The 26,778-nt window shown below is 39.4% G+C and overlaps 2 protein-coding genes across 24 annotated transcripts in view; one reads left to right on the forward strand and one right to left on the reverse strand.

The window, feature by feature from the left end:
- The window catches only part of PEAK1 (pseudopodium enriched atypical kinase 1), a 310,312-nt gene extending 297,185 nt beyond the window's left edge, over positions 1-13,127 (reverse strand). For 16 of the 23 annotated variants that reach the window (XM_063795312.1, XM_063795318.1, XM_054667838.2 and 13 more), the window contains exon 1: positions 12,371-12,507. The gene's annotated coding sequence lies outside the window, so the exon portion shown is untranslated. Of the gene's footprint in view, positions 1-12,370; positions 12,508-13,040 lie in introns of those variants that run through there. The other 7 variants (XM_063795317.1, XM_063795323.1, XM_063795319.1 and 4 more) reach the window with 5 other exon arrangements.
- The window catches only part of HMG20A (high mobility group 20A), a 60,470-nt gene continuing 46,735 nt past the window's right edge, over positions 13,044-26,778 (forward strand). The window contains exon 1 of the mRNA XM_510687.8: positions 13,044-13,369. The gene's annotated coding sequence lies outside the window, so the exon portion shown is untranslated. The remainder of the gene's footprint in view (positions 13,370-26,778) is intronic.

Raw genomic sequence — 26,778 nt, forward strand, 5'->3', positions numbered from 1 at the left:
ACAGTATGGAGATTCCTTAAAGAACTAAAAGTAGATTTACCATTTGACCCAGCAAATCCCACTCCTGAGTATCTACCCAGAGGAAAAGAAGTCATCATATGAACAAGACATTTGCACAGGCATGTTTATAGCAGTACAATTCGCAATTGCAAAAAAATATGGAGCCAGCTCAAATGCCCGAGTAGATAAAGCATGATATGTATATATATACACACATATATATACACATATATATACATATATACACATATATACACATACATATACATATATACACACATATATACACATATACACATATATACATATATACACATATATACATATATACACACATATATACACATATACACATATACACATATATACATATATACACATATATACACATACACACATATGTACACATATACACATATATACACACATATATACATATATACACATGCATATATACACATATACATATATACACACATATATACATATATACACATATAGACATATAGACACATGTATACACATATATACATATATGCACATATATATACATACACACACACACACACACACACCCTGGAATACTACTCAGCCATAAAAAAGAACAAAATAATGGCAGTTGCAGCAACTTGGATGGAATTGGAGACCATTATTCTAAGTGAAGTAACTCAGGAATGGAAAACCTGAGAACTTACAAGTTTTCACTTCTAAGTGGGAGCTAAGCTATGAGGATGCATAGGCATAAGAATGATAAAATGGACTTTGGGGACACGGGGGGAAGGGTGGGAGGGGGGTGAGCGGTACACATGGGGTACAGCGTACACTGCTTGGTGATGGGTGCACCAAAATCTCAGAAATCACCACTAAAGAACTTATCTGTGTAACCAACCACCACCTGTTCCCTGAAAACCTATGAAATAAAAATTAAAAAAAAAAAAACAGTCTAGGAATACTGCTGCAGAAACAGTTTTTCAAATGAAGTAGAGAACTGGCATTAGGAAGATATTTTCTACTGTTTCTCCAATGCCTTAACTCTTCTTTCACACAAACCTCCACAATTAAAAAACTACTTCATACTCAAATAAAATCTACAAATATTGTAGCACGCCTAGAAAGAAGGCAGTTTTTCAGCATTTGAAATATTCAACTAATTATTCCAAAATATTTAAGAATTGAAGCAGGATGTGATAGCTCATGCCTGCAATCACAGCACTTTGGGAGGCTGAGGAGGGAGGATCACCTGAGCCCAGGAGTTTGCGATCATCCTGGGCAACACAGGGAAACTGTCTCCAAAAAATAATTTTAAAAATTAGCCGGATGTGGTGGCATGCCCCTGTGGTCCCAGTTACTCAGGAGGCTTAGGTGGGAGGATCGTTTGAGCCTGGGAGGTCAAGTCTGCAGTGAGCCATGATCATGCCACTGCACTCCAGCCTAAGTAACGGAGTGAGACCCCATCTCAAAAACAAACAAACACAAAAATATTTAAGAGTGGTACCATGGCATCTTCCCTTGCGATAACAAAACTGAATCTACTTTGAAAATTAAGAGGGGACCCTAACTTTAAACAATGAAAGTGCTCCTGTCAATGTGGGTGAAAGTATAAATGTACTGGAAAATTAAAATCTTTATTTTTAAATGGAATATTTCTATCATCTTTTATATTATGTAGCACACACATGATACTATGCTTCAGGTATTATTTTAAGTACTTTTCAAATATGAGCTCATTAAAAACCCTCTGAGGTTGATGCTATCACTTCCCCCATTTTACAGATAAGAAAACTAAGCCACCAGGAAAGAAAGTGATTTTCCCAAGGTCACACAGCTAATAAGTGGTAAAGATGAGATTCAGCTCCAGGCAGTCTGGGTCCCAAATCCATGTTCTTAACCACAATGTTGCTTACTCTCAGAAAGTAACATGCTCATGAAAGCCCAGTGTTTGACTCATAGTTAAGCATTTAATAAAAATCTGTTCAACAAATAAAAGAAAAAATGGAGATGGCAAAAAGCAGAAAACCCATTACTCACTGTCTCAACATATCATTATGAGTATACTGGTACACTTTCTGTCAGTGTTTTTTCTTGTTCACAGAGGGATTTGTTTTCCTTTAACACTCAGCATACGCAATTTTGAGAAAATAAAAAACCTTAAGATACTAGCCTCTTAACATTTTTAGAATAACAGTTAAAAACTGAACACTTGTATATATGCATGACATATATTCTAATTTCACCTCACAACCCCATAAAGTAAGTACAAGTATTATCCTTATTTTACAAATGAGGAAACTGAAGCACAGTTAAGAAACTAACATAAAGTCATATGGCCAGGAAGTGGCTGAGCTGGTAAATTCAAATCCAGGCAGTGTGACTTCTGAACTAGAATTCTTGACTATTCTTGGAGGGCAGGTTATGAGCTACTTGAAAGACAGTAATCGTGGTTTTTTTGTTTTGTTTTGTTTTTTGGTGTGTGTGTGTGTGTGTGTGTGTGTGTTTTTTAGACAGAGTTTCGCTCTTTTTGCCCAGGCTGGAGTGCAATGGCATGATCTCGGCTCACCATGATCTCGGCTCACTGGAACCTCTGCCTCCCGGGTTCAAGTTATTCTCCTGCCTCAGCCTCCTGAGTAGCTCCTCAGCCTCCCGAGTGATTCTCCTACCTCAGCCTCCCGGGATTACAGGCATGCGCCACCACGCCCAGCTAATTTTGTATTTTTAGTATAGATGGGCTTTCTCCATGTGGGTCAGGCTGGTCTCGAACTCTCGACCTCAGGTGATCTGCCTGCCTTGGCCTCCCAAAATGCTGGGATTACAGGTGTGAGCCACCGCACCTGTCCGTGATCATGTTTTTACAAAGTGGTATGATTTGTTTGGCTTGGCCTAAAATGAGGATGTTACCTTACAGATTTATTTTGTTTTACACTAACTCTGACTTAAACAATGAAAATTTTTAATATCTTCAGCTTTCTTGAACAAGCTAAATAAATCTTCATGTCTTAAATTTTATAAGGGTAAAGTACCTTATTGAAATCTTTCATTCAACAAATATTTGAATATCCACTACTTGTTAGGAACTGTGCTAATAAGATACAGTCTTTGCACTCAATGCATTGGCTCTTTCCACTCAGCATATAAATATGCTCAGATTTCTCACAACTAATAAATACAACACACTGGTCCATAAACCTGGATAATAGCTTTGTCAACTATTCGGAGGTAGAAATAAGAATGGAATCCTGCAATTACCTGCCCCCTATCCTACAAAGTAGATACACCTGTTATTTTTCTTGTAGTTCCTAAAGAGTGACTGACACTTAAATAATTACTAGATAGATGCTATTTGCCTGCCTCATGCCATACTACCACCTCTTATCAGCTGGCAATGAAAGCCTACCTATTTTTAATGCAAAGGGGTTGAAATTAAAATGTTTTACTAAAACTTTGCCAGGCTACATGTTGTAATTATTTTTAAAATTCTAAAATTGTTATTTTGGGTTTGACTTTAATAACCAGATGATAAATGTGAATGTCTAAGACCACATGTGAAAGAAATAGTTAAAAAAAAAAAGGTGGGGCAAATTCACGGAAGATGGTAAGGCCAACCCTGCTTGATTTACAACCCTGCTTGTAAATGGAAACATTTGATTGTATGCAGTCTGAAGTTAACTCCTATTGATTGTGAAAAGGTAGCAGAGAGCCAAAAATTAAAAAGTCGAGGGCAGCAGAAACACTCCTCATCAGTTCACTGAGTGGCTTAATTGATAGCCAATGACTACAGGCACAATTAACAACCCAAGACCTAATAATGGAAAGGGAGTAAGAACAGAAACAACGTCCGAAACTAATGTTAACATATGGAGAAACTTCTACTGGTTGATAATTACTAGTGTGTACATAAAGCCTTGACAAGTTTCTTGACGGACACGTGCTTACATCGGTGTTTAAATATAGCTGACACGTATTTGAGTTCATAGTTTCTTATGTCCACATTCTCTAATAAGCTTCATTAGTACTTCATACCTTTTTTTTTTTTAATACAGTCTTGCGATGTCACCTAGGCTAGAGAGCAGTGGTGCGATCATAGCTCACTGCAGCCTTGAACTCCTGGACTCAAGTAATCCTCCTGCCTCAGCCACTTAAGTAGCTAAAACAGGCATGGGCCAGCACACCCAGCTAATACTTTTTTACTTTTTGTAGAGATGGGGGTTGGGGGTGGGTCTCACTACCCAGGCTGGTCTCAAATTCCTGGCCTCAAGTGATCCTCCCGCCTCATCCTCCAAAAGAGCTGAGATTACAGGCATGAGCCACCACACCCAGCCCCTAGTACTTTATATCTTTATCAGGTATGTGGCCTTCTACTGCTATTCTCTTTTTAAGTCTGTAATTTGTCTTATAAATTTATGGAGGGAGTGATGTTAACCCCAAACACAACTTGATATCTTGCAAATAATAGGTATTAAGTGTTTATTAATGATATGAAATCCACCCTATAACCACACCTCAGCCCTTATCATTATGTAGAACTGCTCCTCCTTGTCTCTCTGACTGGAATGCCCCATGGGCCAGTCCTTAAATTTCTTCTCTTCTCTAGCTACCCTCACTCCTCAGGTGATCTAATCTATACTGACAAGTCCCAAATGTAACCTGGACCATTCTTCTCTGAACTCTAGATTCCCATGTTCAATTGCTGACTTAATATCTCTATTACTTAGCATGTCTATTAGACATCTCAAAAACTTAACCAGTCTAGAACAGAACTCCTAAACTCTCCCCAAAAACCTGCTCTGCACCGTCCTCAAGTCTTCCTCATTTCTATTAATGACAACTCTATCCTTCCAGTTGCTCAAGTCAAAAACCTTGGAGTGATCCATTACTCTTTTCTTTTCACATTCTACAACCAATCCATCAGTAAATCTATTTGTATCAAAACATATCCAGTTAGAGTCACAGACAATCAGTATATTTATATTTTTATATACAGAAATACAGATTTTTACATAATTGTACATGGATACGTGGATTAGTATACATACATGCATTTCCTAGTTCTTTCCACTGAGAAAGTCTAGGAGCAATGATACTCCACAGCAATGAGCACACTTGGCATTCCAGATCTTGGCTTCAAAATATCATCCTCCAATGAAAGGAACCAAGGTTCCTTAGAGAAATAATTGATTCTAGGGCTGAGGTAGGAAAAAAAAAACAAGATGAACCTGAAGCATGTGGTAGTGTCAGAGAATAAAGAAGTGTGCATGTACATACGCAAAAAAAAAGGATAGAAATATGCCAAAAGGACACAGAAGTAGACCTAAAAGAGATCCCAAGGCCCAAAACTGGAATAATTTGAGCAACAAAATAATGATAGCATTTAATTCTAACACTAAGAATAAAATAAATATCTATGAATTTGAACTGAGATAAATGATTAGATAGAAGGGAAAACCTTCCTTATAGAAGAATTCTAATTAATAAATGTAGAAAGAATGAGGAAAATTTAAAAAAGTACCTTCAGAAGCCACAGCAATAATTGCTGCAGGCAAGATCCACTAATGAATGCTAAAATTAGTGGGCAGAAACAGGATACTGGCAAAGCCTCAAAGTAGCTCTCTCAAAATATTTACCAATTACTGTGGTGGTTTTAATATATGTCCACAAATTCTTTTATACTTCTCCCTCCAGGAAGTGGAGTTTAATTCCCATCCCTTTAAGTGTGGGCTAAACTTAGCAACCTGTTTCTAGTGCACGGACTATGGGAAAGGAAAAATAGTAACTTTACAGTGGACAAACCTAGCAGAAACCACCGTAACAGAGTGATCACAAGTGATAAATTATTTGATATCATGCACCTCCTGTATGAAATAACAGGGGCACTTCACCTTGCGGTACTCTCCCCCAAAATCCATAACCCCAATCTAATCATGAGAAAACAGACAAACCTAAACTGAAGAACATTCTACAAAATACTTGTGTCAAGGTTATAAAAGATAAGAAAAGACCAAGAAACTGCCACACATTGGAAGAGACAAAGAAGACAACTAAAGCAATGCAATATCAAGGTTTGGATAACAGAATGGAAAAAGAATACTAGAAAAACTGGTAAAATATTAAAGCAGTTTGAAGCTTGGTTGAAGCATCGTACCAATACTAATTTCTTAGCTTGATAAATGCACCATGGTTATGTAGGATGTTAACATTAGAGGAACCCAGGTGAAGAGTATATAGCAGCAGTTTTTCTGTTTGTTTCTTTGAGACAGGGTCTTACTCTGTTGCCCAGACTGGGGTGCAGTGGTGCAATCATGGCTCACTACAGCCTCTACCATCCAGGCTCAAGTGATCCTCTGACCTCAGCCTCCTAAGTAGCTAGGCCCACAGGCACATGCCACCACACCCGGCTAATTTATTATAGTTTTTAGAGATGAGGCCTCCCTATGTTGCCTAGGCTGGTCTTACTCCTGGGCTCACACCATCTTCCCACTTCAGCCTCCCATAGTGCTGGGATTACAGGAATAAGCCACCACACCCAGCCTGCATTTTCCTTCTTTTCTTTCTTTCCTTCCTTCCTTCTTTCTCTTTCCTTCCTTTCCTTCTGTCTTTCCTTCCTTCTTTCCTTCTTTTTTTTTTTTTTTTGAGACAGGGTCTTGCTCTGTCACCCAGGCTGGAGTGCAGTGGCACAATCACAGTTCACTGCAGATTGAACCTCCCAGGCTCAAGTGATCCTCCCACCTCAGCCTCCTGAGTAGGTGGGACTACAGGTGTGCACCACCATGCCTAGCTAATTTTTTGTATTTTTTTTTTTTTGTAAGAGACAGGGTTTCACCATTTTGCCCAGGCTGATCTTAATGTCCTGACCTCAACCCACCTTGGCCTCCCAAAGTGCTGGGATTACAGGTATGACCCACTGTGCCAGGCCCAATTACTGTATTTTCTATCTTATCCTCTGACTTGAAACGAACATGGTTTGGACAAGAAAGAATGGGCTTTGAATCCTGGTTCCATCACTTGACAGGGTGTGTCTGAATATGTTATTTAACCTTTCTAATCCTCAGTTTCTTCATCTGAAGGAGAACAAAGGAAATAATATAAGGTAAATAACAACATTGTTGAGTTAGTGTTAGGATCAGAATTAGGTATTAAACTGTCTAGCACATAGGAGGTACTCCACAAATAGAAGCTAGTATTATTTGCTCTTCATTTGCTCTACAGCTTCACACTGACTTCTAGCATTTCATGCTCCTCATTTTCTCCCAACTGGATCACCTCCTTACAGGCTTCCAGCTCATAATCCAGGAGGACTCCATAGTTCTTCAGTAGAGCTACAATACTCAATATCATTAATTCCCTCAACCAACTGTCCTTCAGACATCTCTACCAAACAGATATCTACAAAGCAGCAGATAACAGCCTGGGCAGAATTTAAACCCAAGCTGTTCGTCTTACAAACAAGGAGAGTAACAGTAACAATACATAACTCATAAGGTTCTTGAGAGTATTAAATAGTTTCTTCAGATAGTCTGATCACTCACTGCTGGAGAAAAATCAACCACGCAAATTGGTAATGTGAGGTCGACAATCTGAAATAAACAGGTCCTCAATGCTAACTAACAATCCTTCTTCGGTTTCCTAGTCATGTAACTAACAATCCTTCTTCAGTTTCCTAGTCATGTGTCTGTCTACCTCTCTCTCCCTTACCTCCACCCCATCCACTGTTAGCCATTCCCTTGGAAGCCGTTTACAAACAGTATGTATAAACTACAGACTATCTTTTTTTCCATTCCTTTCACAGGGGTGGATTAATTTTACCTGGCTTTTTTGTTTGTGTGTGTGTTTTTTAAGAGATAGGGTCTCATTATGTTGCCCAGGCTGGCCTTCAACTTCTGGATTCAAGCGATCCTCCTGCCCCAGCCTACTGAGTAGATGGGACTACAGGCACATGCCACAGCACTTGGCCTCACATACATTGTTTAAAAACTCCTATTCTACCACGTTCCCTTCACTCTTAGCAGATGATCAAAAATTACACAAGACATGTCATCAACTCTTCCTTCCTGCCCTGTCAGTTACAAACTTATTTACATTGCCATCCATCTCCTTCCTTTCTGCTCACTGGAAAAGTGAGACTACCTTCTACTTAAGACCAACTTCTCTGCCTACGCCCTGGATCCCATTCCTTATTACCTTCAAATCCTTGTCTCCATCCACCAGCCAGTCTCCCACGCCCACCAAACACACACATATATACTCTTCTTCAGTTTCTCCTCTCCAGTGGCTCTTTCCAGGCTCACATTAAGCATGTCCAAGATTCTCTAAATCCCAAGTATCTCCCCCTGCTTACAGACTCCTTCAGAGTCCTTTGTTGAAAACATTGTACCCCTCTCAATTAGCTACACTTACAGTTGTCATTCACTTTTCAACACCCACCCCCATGCATTACAATGTAGCTAAGTGCTCTAGCTGAAGTTATAAAAGACATCCTAATCACCAAGTCTCAGAGACTTCATTCGGTCTTTATCTTACTTTTCCTTTTGGAGGCAGGATACAGTGTTGACCACTCCTAGCCCTTGAAATAATATTCTCCCTCAGCTTCCATGACAAATCTCTATTTCCTTTTTTCATCTTTGGTCTGTCTGGCACAGATGGTTGGCTTCTCTTCAGCTGCTTGCCCAATCTACTCAGCGGATCACAACAGAAATGTAGGAATCATCCAAAATCTTCAATCTTGCTCAATTCTATAATCTAAATAGATTTATCCTGTCCCATTAATAATACTTCCCAAATCTCTCATAGAGCCACTCCCTCTTCTACACTCTTCATCATTTCTCACCAGGAATAGCTTCCTAACTGGTCCTTGCTTCCAGTTTTGTCCCTCTCTAATTCAATATTCACTTCACTGTCAAAATGACAGGTCTAAAATACAAATCTGATTCTACCACAGCATAATTTTTTTTCCCCACTAAATCCCCGCAACTTTTGGAATTAAGTTAAAGTTATTAACTTGGTTCACAAGACAATCATTGATTTGGCTTATTACTTCATCCACCCCTGTTCTAAAGCTGTGCTGCTGCTGTCCACTCACCTGCAGCTATTGAGTATGTGAATGTAGTTGTCCAAATTGAGATGTGCTATAAGTGTAAATTACACACCAGATTCTGAAAACAGTAGAAAATTATGCACCAGATTCTGAAGACAGTATGAAAATGGAAATGTCATATTTCAATATTACTTTTTATACTGAATGCATGTTGAAATGATATTTTGGATATACTGAGTTTATATTATTAAAATTAATTTCACTTTTTACTTTTTAAAATGTGGTTACTAGAAAATTTTAAATTGTATATGTAACATACTTGTGGCTTGTATTAAATTTTACAGGACAGCACTGGTATAAGATGTACTTTCCCTCTTTCTGGACCTAGTTAACTCTTACCTATTATTGAAGATTAGCTCAGGTAACACTCTAAGATGCATTCTAGACACCCTCCACCCATCCCCCCAAGTCTGAGTCAGCTACCCCTCCTCTGTGCTTCCATCCATAGGAATGTGTGCACGCCCCTGTCATACTATAATTATTGGTTATCACCTATCTTCTCCTCCTCAACTGTAAACTCCTTGCAAAAAGGAATCTCATATTCTATAATACTCAGGTCCTACCTACCACCATGCCTGGCACTTAAAAGGTACTCAAACATTTGTCAAACAAATGTAAACTATCTATTCCTGGCCTGAAGGTTACTAGGATTTCTACTTCACTAAGGAAAACAAACCAGCCTTGAGGGAACCTAGAAAGTACCAGGAGCTTTAGTAATGAAAGGACTAGGAAGGAGAGTGGGGTGGGGGGATGCGGGGCCGGGGGGGGGAGAGGGGCAAGAGGTAGGAATCACAGTAAAGAGATCAGCAAATGACAGAATGACGCTCATCACACACATCTGCCTCTTACACTGAAAACAGGGATTTGCAACACTGATATGGAGCCTTGTACTCACACTTGGCATGCCAGGGGCCACAGTTTGGTTACTAAATTACTTAAACAACCCATCCAACAAAAGGGTATGATTTGGCAGGTATCAACACAAATGGCTAGGGCCCAGCACCTGTTCCACTTAAACAGCACATCAGTACAGTTAAAAAGAACAACAAATCTCTCTCATGAAGCAAATGCTAATCTCATGATGCTTCACCACGGAACAATTTAGAAGAGTTATTATATGAAATGTGCCAAAGCATGAATTTATAGCTGATGCTTATTTGGCAAATATGGTTGGCACTGCTAGATGTTGAAAAACATGTATGCAAATAAGCAAATAAAAGTTTTTAAGCTCTCAGACTTCAATATTTACATTACCATAAATGTACAAAGATAAATGTTTATATGAGTACACGTTTAATGCATTCCAGGAACATATTTTTTAATGTGATTGTCGGCAAACAGTTATGAAGTGGCATTATTTCTTCATGGGCCTTCAGGGTAGACTCTTAAAAATGAATTTTGAATGTTAATAGGCTACAAACATTATTGTGAAAGTTTCTGTGTACTATCAACTGGATAAAACGAATAGTTGAGGTATCATAATAGTTCAAAGTGATCTTATCTTTTTCTTTCACCAAAACACTTCTCTTCCAACCCTAGAACACAGCCACACATAAATTTTAGCCTCTAAGTTGGGACAGGAGTGGGGGGGTAGTGAGGGAAAAGAAGGAACACACATTAAAAAGCCTTAAAGAAAATAATTTGACATTTTTTCCCACATAATGTAGTCATGTTAGAGAATCCAAAATAAAGACATGATAAAATATTTCCCTTTCCCCCCCTACAGCAATGAAAAGGGGATGTTTGTTTTTTCACATAGTTTGTGAGTTGGTCATATCCAAAATTCACTAGCAATGCTATGACTTCTACTTCCATTGTTCATCTCTGGGCTGAGGCTATAACCCTCAAATATCTGCCATTACAGTTTACTAATAAGTCACCAAAGAGAAGTCCCAGGCAAGTCAGAAAGTAATTAGGGTCGTCAGTGAATTGAGCTATCTAGAAATGCTCTGAGATTACGAGAGAAGCCATCATGAAGTGAGTATCCAAGATTGCTCATGGAAAGTTTTACCCCGGTGGATAATTCACGTTTTTCACTTCCACACTGCAGACAGCAATATGGGTTCTCTGACTACACACATCACTACATCACTTCATTTATCGGGGGAAAAAAAAAAAGACGCTGTGGCTGAACAAAAATCAGTAAGTAGGCCCCAAAACAGAATCCTCAAGGCAATCCCAATTCAGGTGAAAAGCTGTTCACGTACATCATCCAATGACCTAAAAATAGTCTTTTATGTAAGTCTCTAAGTATTTAATTCAACGTATGATCTTACCACATTCAACAGAAGCAGAAAAAAAATGAATTAGGTTTTCTATAGCAAGGCCAATAAAGATGAAATCATAGTTTTCCTCTAACTCATCACTACCCCCTCAACGCCAGCCTTCCAATAACTCCATTCCACAGCTCTCAAATTCCTGAACTTGGATCTTTAAAAAACAACGAATCGCAAAAAGTAACATTTAACAGGCCAGAGGCAGGCGGGGGAGGAGGGTCTCTCCCGGTGCTCTCAGCAATCTTTAACGTAGCCAAAGGAGGAAAAAACGAAATCAAGCTCCCAGACGGATAGTGCATGCGACGAGAGGGGAGGGGGCAGACGCGGTTCAGACGGCAAGTCCCCATCGAAGGAGGAAAGAAAAGTTGCAAGAACGGATGAGTCAAAGGGCAGAAAAGAAAAAAACTGAGCAGCAGAACTACTCACAACCCCCAAACGACCCCGCCAGCCCACACGTTCGCGGGCTCCCCAGCCGCGGCGCGAAGGGAGCAGGCAGGGAGCCACCCGGCTCCGTCCCGACGCTGCCGGCGAGGCTGCGCCGATGCTCCCGGGTGCGGGAGCGGGCTGACCGTGTGGACCCGGCAGGAGCCAGAGAAGCCCTTCCTGCCCCGGCCTCCCCGCGTCCAGCTCCTCCAGGCTTCACTTTCCCCCGCAACCTCCCAGCCGCGCCCGGGGGCGTCCCTCGCGGCAGGTCCCAACTTTCCTTCCTCTGGGGGGCGTCGCGCTCCCGGGGCCGCCGCCGAGGGAGGGGGCAGGGGCGGCAGTGGGCGCGCGGCACCGGCGGGGCGCGGGGGTGGCCGGGGAGCTAGAGCCCGCGCCGGGCGGGACGCACCGGCCGCCAGAGCCTCGGCGGCGGCGCCACCCAGAACCCGCGCCGCCACCCAGAACCCGCGCCGCCCCGCCCGGATTCCCCCGGGTCAGCGCCCTCAACCCGCGGCAACCCTGGTCCCACAGCCGGCGCGTGAGTAGAAGACAACCGAGGGGACGCGGACAGCCGGGCCGCTGTTACCTGAGGGGCGCACACGCCGCCGCGGCGACCACCATCACCGTCCGTCCCGTCCCCTTCCTGGTGACCACGGCCGCCGCCGCCGAGCAACTGACACTGACTAACAACAACTAACTAACTACTCGCCGCGGCCGAGTCCACCGCGCGCTCCCGGCCGCTCGCCGCCCGCCCAGCCCACCAGCCTGCCCGCCTCCTCTCGGCCCCGCGCGCCGCCCCTCCGCGCGCGCCCTCGCCCGCTCGCCGCGCTCCTGGAGCCGTGAGCACGCGCGCGCTCACGGGCCCCGGTCGTCTCCCAGGTCTCCCTCAGCCCCAGCGGGAGGAGTCACCGCCAGGCCCCTCCTCTCTGCCTTCCAACCCCCAGAGGACGAGACCTAAAGGGCGCCTGATTGGCTGCGGAGGGCGGGGCTAAGACAAGGGGCGGGGCTGCCGAGACCTTGGGCCCGCGTGAGGGAAAATTTGGGTTCGATTAAGCCGCAGAGGAAAAGACCAGGGGAGTCTGGGCCCATTTGGGCGTCGGGGCCCGCTAGATCAGCCGTCATCGAATACAGAATATGTTTTAGAGGACGCTAATATGTAGTCATGACCAATTTCAGTTCTTCTACTTTCTGCGGGCCTTCGCAATAAAAAAAAAAAAACTACATATCCCAGAAACCTCCACGAAAATAAGGCTCACCTTGCGTAACCACGTAGTCCTTCGCCGCATTGGGGCAAAATAATCCCTTCATTTTTGTGAAGGTACCGTGGAAAATATATCATTTTTCTCCTCACCGGAGCAATTGTAAATGGTATGCGGTAAAAGGAGTTACCTGTGGAAAGGTGGTTAAGAGATTAGGTAAAGAAAAGGAAAGGACACCAAAATAAAGTGCTGCGGAAGAATTTTTGTCCAGCTGTGAGACGACGAGTGCGTGAAGTGAAGGCGATTGAGAGGGGCTGAGGGAATTGTCCTCTGTGCAAGGGACTTTCTTTTGGCCCTAGGCCCCTTCCTGCCCCTGTCGTCAGCAGGTCAGTAAGCAAGGCGAGCTTGGGGGTGGCCCCAGTCGAGATGCCCTTCACCCCTTGAAGATCACCCCTCTTTTGGTGGTGGTGGTACTGGTTTGTCTCGGTTGGAGGCCGGCTGAATGGGGGCGCCTCAACTTCCGGTTGGGGGAGGGGAGGAAGGCCGTCCTGGGGAGGGGGGACACCCTCACTTCCTGTGGGGGGGTGGTGATGGTTTGGGGGTGTCCAACCCACTTCCAGTGCTGGTGAGGGCTTGAAAAGGTGGTGCTTGGTGCCATTCGCGGAGACATTATCTTGCAGCTTGGGGATTGTGTTTTATGTGAAAAGTTAGATTATTCCAAGTTGTGCTGAACACTAACCTGCAGTCAGAATTTATGAGTTTGTTTCCCCGTGGAAGATGGAGCATTTCCTCCCCAGCAAAATTGTCTGTCTTCTTCAAAGAATTCGAAAGCCCTTGTTAAAAATCTCTATGCACCTCTGCAAGACGACATAGCTTGTGTGACTGATGAATTGCCAACACCTGCACCCCTTCTCAAGTCCAGCCTTGGCTGGGTGAAGTGTGGTGCCCTCTGCCTTGACATGCAACAGGAAATCTAGCTTCTCTTTTAAGGAGATAACTTTTTATTTAGGGGACTGAATATTTTACATAAAATCTGGGGCATTTTCATCTTAGCAAAATGAAAGTATCACACTGAAGTACTCAAATTTGATGTTACCTTAACTGATAAAATTGACATCTTAAATTATTAGGCCTGTTGATTTTGGGCTACAGGTTTTGCCCTGTGCCTGAGAACAGCTTCTTCAGCCTTAAAAATTCTTATGTGTAGCTTACACGTAACATTTGTGAAAGTTGTATTTTATTACATTTTCCTCCTTTGTAATTTAATTCATCACTGATTTTTAAATGGTATCTGTTCTTTGTGGTTTTAAAGTATAAAGCAAGGGTCATGAGACTCAGCTCAGATTCTAAACAGGAAAAAGTTGGCTCACAAAGGACAAAAGATCAATAAGAACTTTCTGGTTTTCAGTAGCTCATTTTTAATAAACTATATGTGAGGCGGTAATAAACACTCAATAATTTTGATTCCTTGGCTTCTGTTGTCAGATAACACAATACTTAGAGGGGTGTGTGTCTGTGTATTGAAGGAATCAATCTATTTGAAGCTTACTCTGTGAAATCTGAATAATGTTAGTAATTTTAGGATATATATCAGTGAACCTAGAACTGTATTGTCTTGCAAGAATTTTTGAAGTAATAAGGCCTGTGTACTTTTTCTTTTGGGATTGTACTTAATCTAGCCTCAGACTCTGCGATTATTTTAATTCTATAATAGTTTTTTTAAAAAGCTGGTTGGTCACGCCTGTAATCACAGCACTTTGGGAGGCCTAGGCGGGCAGATCACAAGCTCAGAAGTTCGAGACCAGCCTGGCCAGCGTGGTGAAACCCCGTCTCTACTAAAAATACAAAAATTAGCTGGGCGTGGTGGCGTGCGCCTGTAGTCCCAGCTACTCAGGAGGCTGAGGCAGGAGAATTGCTTGAACCCGGGAGGCGGAGGTTGCAGTGAGCCAAGATCGCTCCACTGCACTCCAGCCTGGGCGACAGTGAGACTCCGTCTCAAAAATAGATAAATAAATAAATAGCTGTTTGGGTTAGAGTTCATTAGAAAATATGTTTTAAACCAAATATTACAGTAAAAAAAAAATACATGTTTTAATCTTCTGTGGTCACTTTTAAAAAAGAATCTAAGACCTTAAAATCAAGTATGATTTATATTTTGAAAGACCACACAACTGCTGCAGTAGTTGACTGAAAAAGCAAGACAAAACATTGTCTTTGTGGTTATTAATAGGTTAGGAACATGTAGACTGCCCGAAGTAAGAATTAATTGATTAAAGAAAAAGTGTTCACTATCTTCTATATTAATGTAATATAGAAGAAAATATAATATGGTCACCCTGACAAATGAAACTGTAGTGTTAGGAATTATTGAAGTATGGAAAGATTGTAGAACTAAATGAAAAAAATAGAGAATATCATGTTAAAATACTGATTGAGATAGAGTAATATTGCCTTTTGGAAACTGTCTTTATTAAATTGGTCTTTATGATACTCCATGGAAGAAATACAGTATAATAGAAATAAGAAAAATTGCTGCAGCTGAAAGACTTGAGCAGCTTGAAGAACTATCTGTTTAGAAGAAAGCAATATATAAAGTACCTATCTGAAAGAAGATATTTTGTGATAAGTGGCAGTTATTCATTGGTTCCATCAAAGAAGAAATATTAGAAAAGCTTGTGAAAAATAGAGAGGGAAGGTCCATAGAACCTGTTTTTATTCTTTTTAAAAATGTTTCTTTAGAGAGGCTTGCTGTCCTCCAAAGGTTTTTTTTTTTTCTTAATGCCCTTGTGCAGTTTTCTTTGCATGTTGAATAGAAATACAGTATCAAAATTTAAAGAATTAATATTTTTGTACATGTACTGTTACTTCAAGTTAATGAATTTGAGATTTCATTCCATTACTTGCCATATATATAACAAAGAAAGTGTCAAATCTTTTTTTCAAATACTTGGATTAGATAACCATTTTCTTTTCCAAAGACAGTCATTGGATACACTGCTCACAGCAGTTTGAAATATTAAAACCGTAGGTCACAATTCTGGATTCCATCTGACTGAAATTCGATTATCCACAGAGATGTTATACATAATACAGAAGTGTCTTTTCATTCTTTCATCTACTTTTCTTTGTAAAATCAGGCTAATGTTTTGCAACTGTTGCTTTCCTTGTTTGTCGTTTTGGTGGTGGTTTGTTTTTGTTGTTGTTTTTGGCGTAGGGTTGAGGATTAAAGAAAGTATCTTAAGAACCTGAATGGTTTTTCACCTTACTGCTTCGCTGTCTTTATTTCATAGCCTTCACAGGTATTCAAATGAGAATACCCCTTACGTGACTTTTCATTATTTAAGCAAAAGTTTAGAGTGTCTACTATATGCCAGTCACTGTTCTCAGGACTTTGAATACAGTAAATACAGCCAAATATTCATATTCTCTGTAGTTTACTCTCTAATTTACAAATTAAAACTAGAATTTTGCTCCCTTGGTATTCCTAAATAAGATCTATGTTATGATCGTTGTTCAGACTGGGTAAAGAAGCAGCCCTAAACTTGATCTCTCCTGGTCTTAATCTCTAAGCCATTCTAAACCCAGATTTGAATGTTTCAGCCTAATTTTTCTCCAGACCATAGAAGCCCCTGTGTTAAATATGCAGTCCCTTTCATTGATACATGTATCATTTTCCTACCATTCTAGCTTCTTTTGTATTGTGAAAACAAATGAGAGTGAACAGTGGGGAAAATATGGGATCAGATAGGCCCAAATTCAGCACTGGTCTCTGCATTTTACTGGCTGAGCTTACTAGCTTGGTAACCATGAGCAATTTATTTGACCTCCCTAAGCCTCAGTTTTCCTAAATCCAAATGGGGTTGTTTGGTGGAATCAGAATGTTGTATGTAAATCTCCTGGTCCAATGCCTGGTGCCAGAAGCTTCATTAATGCAATTATCTTACCCCCAATCTTGCTTCTGCTATTCTGGCTATTGTGATTTGCCCACATGTCTGTTTTAAGCTTTACATTTTCCCCACAGTATGGGATGCAGTGGTAGACTGACTGAACTTCAGCCTTGTCCCCCTATCAGCATGCTCACATAGTTGTCAAGATTTAATTTTTTTTCCTTGTGGGAAGGAGAAATCACTAATTTCCATGATTAGAAGATATACAAAATAGAAAAGTTTCAAGAAAAAGAATCTTAATCTTGGCACAAATCACTAAGGTAATTTGAATTGTTACAGGCAGACTTTCAACTCATTCTCCTAAACTTATTTAAATACGAAAACCAAAAATGAAGACCTTTCACACTATGATCATACCTCACATTATTCATCTACACATCCAAACGGGATCGCCTCTGGGGGGGAAAAAATCTGTACTGCACCCAGCATTAATTTTTTTTTTGCTCATGCTATTTTCTGCCTGAAACACTCTTTTTTCCTAGGAATCCCCATCTATCAAAATGCCACTTTCTTTGAGGTCGTTTCTCAAGTACCATATTTAAGAAATATTTTCTGATATCCATCCTCTTCTACACTCTCCCAAACTGTACATGTTCTGTCCATTAACTCTCCAGAGCATTATACCTTTCTTACAGCACTTACTGTCCAGTGCTCCTCTTGTTTGTTTTTATTGCGTTGTTGTAGGTAGAGTTTATGCCTTCCCTAAAAGGCTGCAGACTAGATCTTATTCCACTCTGTGCTGTCATACCTGGCACAAGACCATTCACATCATAGGTATTCAGTAAATATTTGTGGACGTGAGCTGGCTCTTGGAGTATGACAAAACTGATCAATAACTTTTGTCCACAATTATGCCCAGCATCAGCACAATGGCTACCATACATTAGACACTCAAATATCTATAAAATGAAAGAGTGAATAGTAAGTCATCATTCTCTCATTTGGGAGCTTCTTAGGGTGTCAGATAAGCATATATTAAGCACCTCCTATATAACTGGAGCTGTAAGAACTGATCTCTGCTCCTCAATTTAATTGGAAAAAAGTAAATTGTTACTAATATCTGCAGACTTTGAAGATGGTAGGTGTTTGAGTAGGGATGGCATGGAGAGCTTAGTATAGAATTGTTTGCATTGTGAGAGATACCCTCTGCTACCTGAACTCAGAAACCAAATAGATTTTTATATCAAATATTTGGACACTTAACTTGTATTTCCACTCCTAGGTGTATATCCAAGAGAACTTAAAACATGTTCACACAAAAACTTGCACACAAATATTTGTAGCAGCCTTATTTGTAAAAGGCAAACTCAAATGTCCATTAATTATTGGATGACTAAACAAAATGCGATATAGCCATACAATGGAATATTATTCAGCAACAAAGAGAAACAAAGTAGCAATACCTGCTGTAACATGGATAAAACTTGAAAATATTAAAGTGAAAGAAGTCACATACAAAAGGCAACATATTGTGTGATTCCATTTATTTGAGATGTCTAGATTAGGCAAAACTAATAGAGACAGAAAGTACATTAGTGGATGGGAATGGGAGTGACTGCTAGTATGGAGTTTCCTTTGGAAGTGATGAAAATGTGCCAGAATTAGGTAGTGGTGGTGGTTGCATAACCTTATATACTAAAATATCTTGTATACTAATATACAGTTGACACCTGAACAATGAGGGGGTTAGGGGTGCTAACCCCTGTGTTGTCAAAAATCCATGTATAACTTCTGACTCCCCAAAAAGTTAACTACGTAAATAGCTTACTGTTGACTGGAAGCCTTACCAATAGCATAAATAGTTGATTAACACGTTTTATATGTTGCATGTACTATGTACTGTATTCTTACAATAAAGTAAGCTAGAGAAAGAAAATGTTACTAAGAAAATGATAAGGAAGAAAAAATATGTTTACTATTTATTATTCGTTAAGTGGAAGTGGATTATCATAAAGGTATTCATCCTTGTCATCTTCACATTGAGTAGGCTGAGAAGGAGGAAGAGGAAAGGTTGGTCTTACTGTCTCAAGTGGTGGAGGCAGAAGAAAATCAGCATATAAGTAGACTCATGCAGTTCAACCGATGTTGTTCAAGGGTCAACTGTACAAAAAAAATCCTGAAATATACACTAAAGGGGTCAGTTTTATGGTATGTGAATTATATCTAAAAGAGAGAGATACTTAGACTTGAAGAATAGAGAATTTTGAATGGGGCCAGAAGAAAGAAGCAAGAGGTGTGAAAGCAAGGAAATGATCATTCTTTCTCAGATCCTAGAGAGAAATATAAGCAGCTAGGTACAGGGCTAAAGGTATGTTAAGGATCAGGTGAGGATGGATATGAGGATAGCTTCTGGGTTTTTGTCTTAATGTAGCAGGGATTTTGGTAAATACTTAGACTACAGAGGTATTAACAAAGGAGAAAAACATCTTATGACCTTGAAGGAAGCTTCAGATTTCTTCTTGATTAGGTCAAGGATGTGGTATATGGTCTTTTTGGTTTCTGTGTTACGGTCAGCTGAGTTTAAAGAGTGGGAGTATTCTAAGGTAAGGAGTCTAGTAGCAATCAAAACAAAGTTACTGGGGAAGATGGGAGAATAGAGACTAGACAAAGATGTTAGAATTTGATTCTAAAGCTCTCCTCAGATAATAAAAATAGATAAATCTTAATGAGAAGGAACCAAGGGCAGTGATTTGGAGAAGTCAGTACAAATAAAGGTATTCATTTGAAGAAATATTTGAGTGCCTTTTATGTGCCAGGCACTATTAAATAAAACTATAGCTATTTTCCTTATTTGACTTTTTTTCTGAAGATAAAATCTTATGAGTGTGATTAATGGTTCTACAAGCATGGGTAGTTCTAGATATGATACCTACATTTCCCTAAAAGATTGTACTGATTTTTAATGATAACAGCAATGTATAAGGATGTTGTTTTCACCACGATTTTACCAGCAAAAATATTTGGCTAGTTGAACACACATAAAATTATTGTTCTCTTTGCTTATAATCTGATAAGTGTTTCCATACCTTGGAACCTGGATCTGTTGGAACATGAAGGAATTCAGGACCCTTATACATGTTACCCCATATGACTTCTTTAAAGGATATGGATTTTTGAGGATCCTAGAAATCAAAATTCTCTAATTTTATTCAGCTCAAAAAAAACTTTTATTCAGTGCTGCTGTCCTTATTTTCTGAATAATATTCAGATTCAGACCACACTGAGCCATAATTCCAATTCCCACTTGACTAACATTTATGTAGTGTTGTGCTAGGCACTACATGTTATCTTAATTCTAATAATTTGGCATTTTTCCATATGAGAAAAATAAGATTTAGAAAGATTAGGTTACTTGCCCAAAATCACTTAACCAGTAAGTGGTAGAGACAGGATTTGAATGCAGATCCTCTAAGGCCCGTGTTTATTCTCATACTGCATGATCCCTCAGTATCACTACTAAAATTTACTGGAAGATAATGGAAATTGGAAAATCTGAACTGGAACTTGGGACAATCAAGCACTGACTTACCTGTGTTCATAATGAAGCATTTAGCAGAGATGTTGTTTTGTTTTGTTTTTACTGGGGAGGCTATAGTACATAAACAGAGCGAAAGATCTTGGTATAGTTAAACCCACATTTTCAAGGCCTTCTGTGTTCTCCCTGATGATCAGGTACCTACTACCCCAAAATCTGTGATGGTAACAAAGAAGGAGGAAGGCAGCTGTAGAAAAGCAACTGCCTTTGGGTATACCCAGTAAGATTTATGTGATTGTAGAAAGAGCAGGCAAATGGCTTGGCCTTCAGAGAATCCCACAAAGTAAAGTAACCTTTTAAAATAGTAACTTAAAGTCTGACATAAGATTCTTAACAGGATATTCATCACAAGATAAGATATTCAAAGCATAGCATGTAAGACATTCAAAGCATATCAGCAAAAAAGGAGAGATTCCTTCATTTTTATTGAAGTATGGTATGCTCACAAAACAAATTTAATATCAGGAATATAAAACAAGAGATACGATGTTCCAATTCTGGCTTTAGTCGGATATTATAAAATTTAATCCCAATTTATAGATAAGGCAATTCAAGGCTCGAGATTACACACCAAATAAGTGGACTCTAGGCTGGGTGTGGTGGCTTCTGTAATCCCAACACTTTGGGAAGCCAAGGCAGAAGGATCGCCTTAGCTCAGGAGTTTGGGACCGGCTTGGGCAACATAGTGAGATGCTGTCTCTACAAAAAATAAAAAATAGCCAGACATGGTGGTATATACACATGTGGTCGTAGCTACTCAGGAGGCTGAGGCCAGAGGATCGCGTAAGCCCAGGAGTTCAAGGCTGTGAGCTGTTATCGAGCCACTGCACTCCAACCTGGGCTACAGAGCAAGACTCTGTCTCAAAAAAAAAAAAAAGGAGGGGGGAGCCTCTAGAACATAGGCCTTTAATCTGTGTGGTTGTTTTGCAATTTATATGTATAATTTTTAAATAATATGTTGGCCAGGCACAGTGGTTTGTATCTATAATCTCAACACTTTGGGAGGCTGAGACAGGAGGATTGCTTGAGGCCAGGAGTTTGAGACTAACACAGGCAACATAGCAAGACCCCATCTCTACTAAACAAAATAATAATAATTTAATATGGTGGGTTTTTTTGTTTTTTTTTTGTTTTTTTGAGACGGAGTCTTGCTCTGTCTCCCAGGCTGGAGTGCAGTGGCGCTAGTGAGCTCATGCAATTCTCCTGCCTCAGCCTCCCAAGTAGCTGGGATTACAAGCGCTTGCCTGCTTCAAAAGAAATGATTTCCAGCACCCCATTTTTTCTTTTCCAGCCTCAAAATTCATATCTCCTTTTTTTTCCCCCCACGTCCACATGTCCTTCATTCCTATACTTCATAGCTTTAATTCCTGTTCTCTTGATACAAACCTTCATGTTTGTTGCTTGGTGGCATCATAATTATCATAACTTTTTGGCTTAATAACAGTAGCAGTTATATCAACAAATAATAAAATGTTCATACTTTTGAGCCAATAATTCCACATATAGAACTTTATTCTGAGAAAATACTTTAAATAAGAAAAATAGTTAAAGGCACAAAATGTTAATAGCACTGATATCTATACTGTCTAAAACTTGAAACCTTCTAAATATTCAACAGTATAATAATGCCTAAGCAAATTATTGCCTATCTACTCAGTGGGCTGTAAGACATTCATTTTTCACAATAGCGTCTTTAAGAATACATTGAAAGATGTTGTAAGAATGTTTTTGCAAAAATGAAAAAGAGAAACATCAGAAGAAAACAAAGTAGAAAAACTAATGTGATTGGTGTCTATTTCTGAAGCATTTATATTTTCTATATAATAATAATTTACATTTACTGACCACTTACTGGTGTCAGGAACAATATTCAAGCAACATTATAGAAGCAACAGTTTGTAGTTATTGAAAACTGGTGTTCTAGAATCAAATCTGAGCTTCATCACTTACTAATATGTGGTCTTGAAAAGGAAATGGAGGATAACTATGTCTACATTAAATTATTAAATCTATATAAAGTATTTGGCACATAGAAAACCTACAATAAGAATGTTTTTGTTATCAGACATTTTATAAATATGTCTCATTTAATCTTCACATCCTCACAGTAACCTCATTAGATAGTGTTAACGTTCATTTTACATGAAAGAAAATTGAAACTTCAAATGTTTAAATACTCTAGGTTAAATAACTTGCCGAATCACTTAACTAATAAGCAGTAGAGTTTTTATTCAGAGCCCAAGCTATGGTTTCCACTTATGACTCTGAGAGATGAGGTTGCTGCAGACTAATGCTTTTGCTAAGAACAGGAAAGATGAGAATTAAAAAGAAAAGTGAAGGCATCAGAGACCTGCTGAGGCATCCAGGACTTAAGAAACCACAACCATAGAACCAAAGGAGCTTCAGAGAAGTGGGCTGATGTTCCGTGCTTCTCTTTTTTCCTAGGAATTTGCTAATTCTTAGAGCATGACAAGATGCTGTGAAACTTAGCAGAGGGTTTCTTCTAAAAGCAGAGAAGCTGTTAGTTTTATGGGGCGGAGCAGACAAAACTTGGATTTTAGAGATCCCCAGGTAGCTAGTTCTTGGGTCAAGATCCCTAGAGAAGGACAGTACCCAGAAACTATTTTTTAAAACTTGTTTTCCCCTCACAGTGTTTGCTAGGCAGAGTCTAGAACTGTAAGAAAGTTAATTTGTATTGCTTTAAGCCAATAGCTTTGGATAACTTGTTACAGCAACAATATGAAACGGTTACAGAGACATGAGGAAATGATGAAGAAGTCTAACATACATATGACTGGAGAAGAGAAAGTTAGAAGCAGTAATATTTTAAGAGACAGTGATTGAGAATTTTCTAAAACCGATGACAAATATCAAGCCATGGATTTGAAAAGTGCAAGAAACGACAAGCAGAATAAATACAAGGAGTACCACACTTTCATTCTTCATAGTAAAAATAAAACTATTGAAAGTAACCAGAGGAAAAAAGACACATCATCTTCAAAGGAACAATTAGACTGACATCTGACTTGTCAACAGAAATAACGGGGGCCAGAAAACAATACGATGTAACTTTTTTGTTTGTTTTTTTGCTTTTACCTACTTGGTTTATTTATTTTTTATTTTATTTTGAGATGGAGTCTCCCTCTGTCACCCAGGCTGGAATGCAGTGGCGTGATCTCAGCTCACTGCAACCTTTGCCTCCTGTGTTCAAGCGATTCTCCTGCCTCAGCCTTCCAAGTAGCTGGGATTACAGGTGCATGCCACCACACCCAGCTAATTTTTGTATTTTTAGTAGAGACAAGGTTTCACCATGTTGGCCAGGCTGGTGTCGAAGTCCTGACCTCAGGTGATTTGCCCGCCTTGACCTTCCAAAGTGCTAGAATTACAGGCGTGAGCTACCATGCTCAGCTGGTTTTTTTTGTTTTTTTAATTGACAAAAATTATATGTATTTATCATGTACAGCATGATGTTTTAAAATATGTATACATTGTGGAATAGCTAAATTGCGCTAATTAACATATGTATTACCTCACACAATTTATGTGGTAAAAACACTGAGCATCTACTCTCTTAGCAATTTTCAAGAATATAATACATTGTTATTAACTACAGTCAACATGTTGTACAATAGATATCTCAAACTTATTCCTCCTATCAAACTGAAGTTTTGTGTCCTTTGACCAACATCTTCCCAGCCCCACCCCACCCCTGGTAACTACCATTCTACTCTATACTTCCATGAGTTCAGGTTTTCTAGATTCCACATATGAGATCATATGGTATTTGTCAGTGCCAGGCTAATTTCACTTAACAGATAATGCCCTCCAGGCTCATTCATTTTGTTGCAAATGACAGGATTTCCTTCCTTTTTTTAAAGCTGAATAGTATTCCATTGTGCGTATATACCACATTTTCTGTGTTCATCTGTTGATGGATACTGAGGCTGATTCCATATCTTGGCTATTGTGAATAATCTGGCAATAACCCTGAGAGTGCAGATATCTTTTCAACATAGTGATTTCATTTCCCTTGGATATATTCTCAGAGAATGCAACCTTTAAGTTCCTTAAAGAAAATAACTGCCAATCTAGAAATCACGATGGCAATTAGAACGCATTTACAACAGCATGATTATGAAAATACGTGTGAATCAGTTAAAGATATACTCAATGAAAAATTTATAGCCTTAAATGCATATATTAGAATAGAAAAAAGTAAAAGATCAGTTATCTGAATACCCATCAAGGTAGGAAAAGAACAGCAAATTAAACCCAAAGTAAGTAGAAGAAAGGAAATAATAAAAAATAGAAATCAATGAAATAGAAAACAAATTGTTGGCCAGTTGCAGTGGCTCACGCCTGTAATCTCAGCACCTTGGGAGGCCGAGGTGGGTGGATCACCTGAGGTCAGGAGTTTGAGACCAGCTTGGCCAACATGGCAAAAGCCCATCTCTATTAAAAATACAAAAATTAGCTGGGCGTAATGGCAGGTGCCTGTAATCCCAGCTACTCAGGAGGCTGAGGCAGGAGAATCACTTGAACCCTGGAGGCGGAGGTTGCAGTAAGCCGAGATCGCGCCATTGCACTCCAACCTGGGCAACAAGAGCGAAACTCCGACTCAAAAAAAAAAAAAAAAAAAAGAAGACAAATTGGCATTAGGAAATAACAAGACCAAGAGCATAAATTACCAATATCAGGAATGAAAAGGGAAAATTTCTTTACAGATTCTACAGATGTCAAAAAGGTAGGAAGATACTATGAACAACCTTATATAGACAGATTTGAAATTTTAGATGAAATGGACAAATTGTTAAATGCTTTATTAAAATTGGCATATAAAAAATTGACATGTGAAGAAATAGAATATCTGAATACTGTTTTTATCTGTTAAGTAAATTGAATTCAGTATTTAAAATTTTGGCTGGGCATGGTGGCTCATGCCTGTAACATCAGCACTTCAGGAGGCCAAGGCTAGAGAATCATTTAAGTCCAGGAGTTCAAGACCCTGTCTCTACAAGAACATTTTAAAAATTAGCTAGGCATGATAGCGTGCACCTATAGTCCTAGCTACTCGGGAGGTAGGAGGATCGGTTTAGGCTAGGAGTTCAAGGTTACAGTGGGCTGTGATTGTGCCACTGCACTCCAGCCTGGATGTTAGAGACCCTGTCTCTAAAAAAAAAAAAAAAAATTCTTCAAAGAAAACCAGGTCTACCTGACTTCACTGGTGAATTCTTACAAATATTTAAAGAAGAAATAACCCCAGTGTTACTCAAACTCTTCAATAGAATACAAGTCGTTTTATGAGATCATCTAAGCCTTAATGCCAAGAGCTGGCAGCGATATTTTGAGAGAAGATATTTACAGAGCAATCTCTTTCGTGAACCTAAATGTGTTACTTGGGAATATAGGAACTCTAAAAGAATCTATAGACAAACTATTAGAATTAATAAGCAAACTTATACGAGCAACCAACAGTTAGAAAGTGAAATTTTTAAAATGCCATTTACAATAGAATCAAACAAATCAAATTTAAGTCTTGTAAGATCTTTACACAGAAAACTATAAAACATAGAAACAAGATATAATAGGTAGTCATAGATTGGAAGACTTGGTATTGTAAAGATATCATTTCTCTCCAAATTGCTCTATAGATTAAATGGAATCCTAATAAAATCTCAGGTGATTTGTGTACATGATGGAAGGAGGGACTTACAAGTTGATTCTAAAATTCACATAGACATGAAAAGGACTAAGTAGTCAAGACAAACTTGAAGAACAAAGTTGTAAGACTTTATCAGATAACAGGATTTATTATAAAGCTACAGTAATTACAATGTGGTAATGGCGCAAGGATAGACAGATCTGTGGAACATAATTGAGAGCCCAGAAACGATCCCATATGTGTGTAACCAATTTATGACAACAGTAGCATCCACCACAGTAGGGGAGGGATGGATTTTTCATTGAATGGTGCCTGGTTGTGTGTGGAAGGGGCAGGGAATGAATCTTGACCCCTTACCTCACAACATACACAAAAATCAGGTCTAGTTGGATTATAGAGCTAAATGTGAAAGAAAAATTTAGGGAGAAACTGGAAAACACCTTTATGATCTTGGAGTAGGTAATGATCCGAAAAGGAAGGAGTTTATGAAATTTAAAACTTCATAAACTCATGAAATTGGAGTTTATGAAATTAAAAACTTATCTTCAAAAGACATTATTATGAGAGTGAAAACACTAGTCACAGAGTGAGAATACATATTTGTAATACATGTATTCAACAAGGGACTTGTAGAGCTCTTACAGATAAATA

This window comes from Pan troglodytes, chromosome 16 (assembly GCF_028858775.2).
Source record: "Pan troglodytes isolate AG18354 chromosome 16, NHGRI_mPanTro3-v2.0_pri, whole genome shotgun sequence".
Taxonomy (NCBI): domain Eukaryota; kingdom Metazoa; phylum Chordata; class Mammalia; order Primates; family Hominidae; genus Pan; species Pan troglodytes.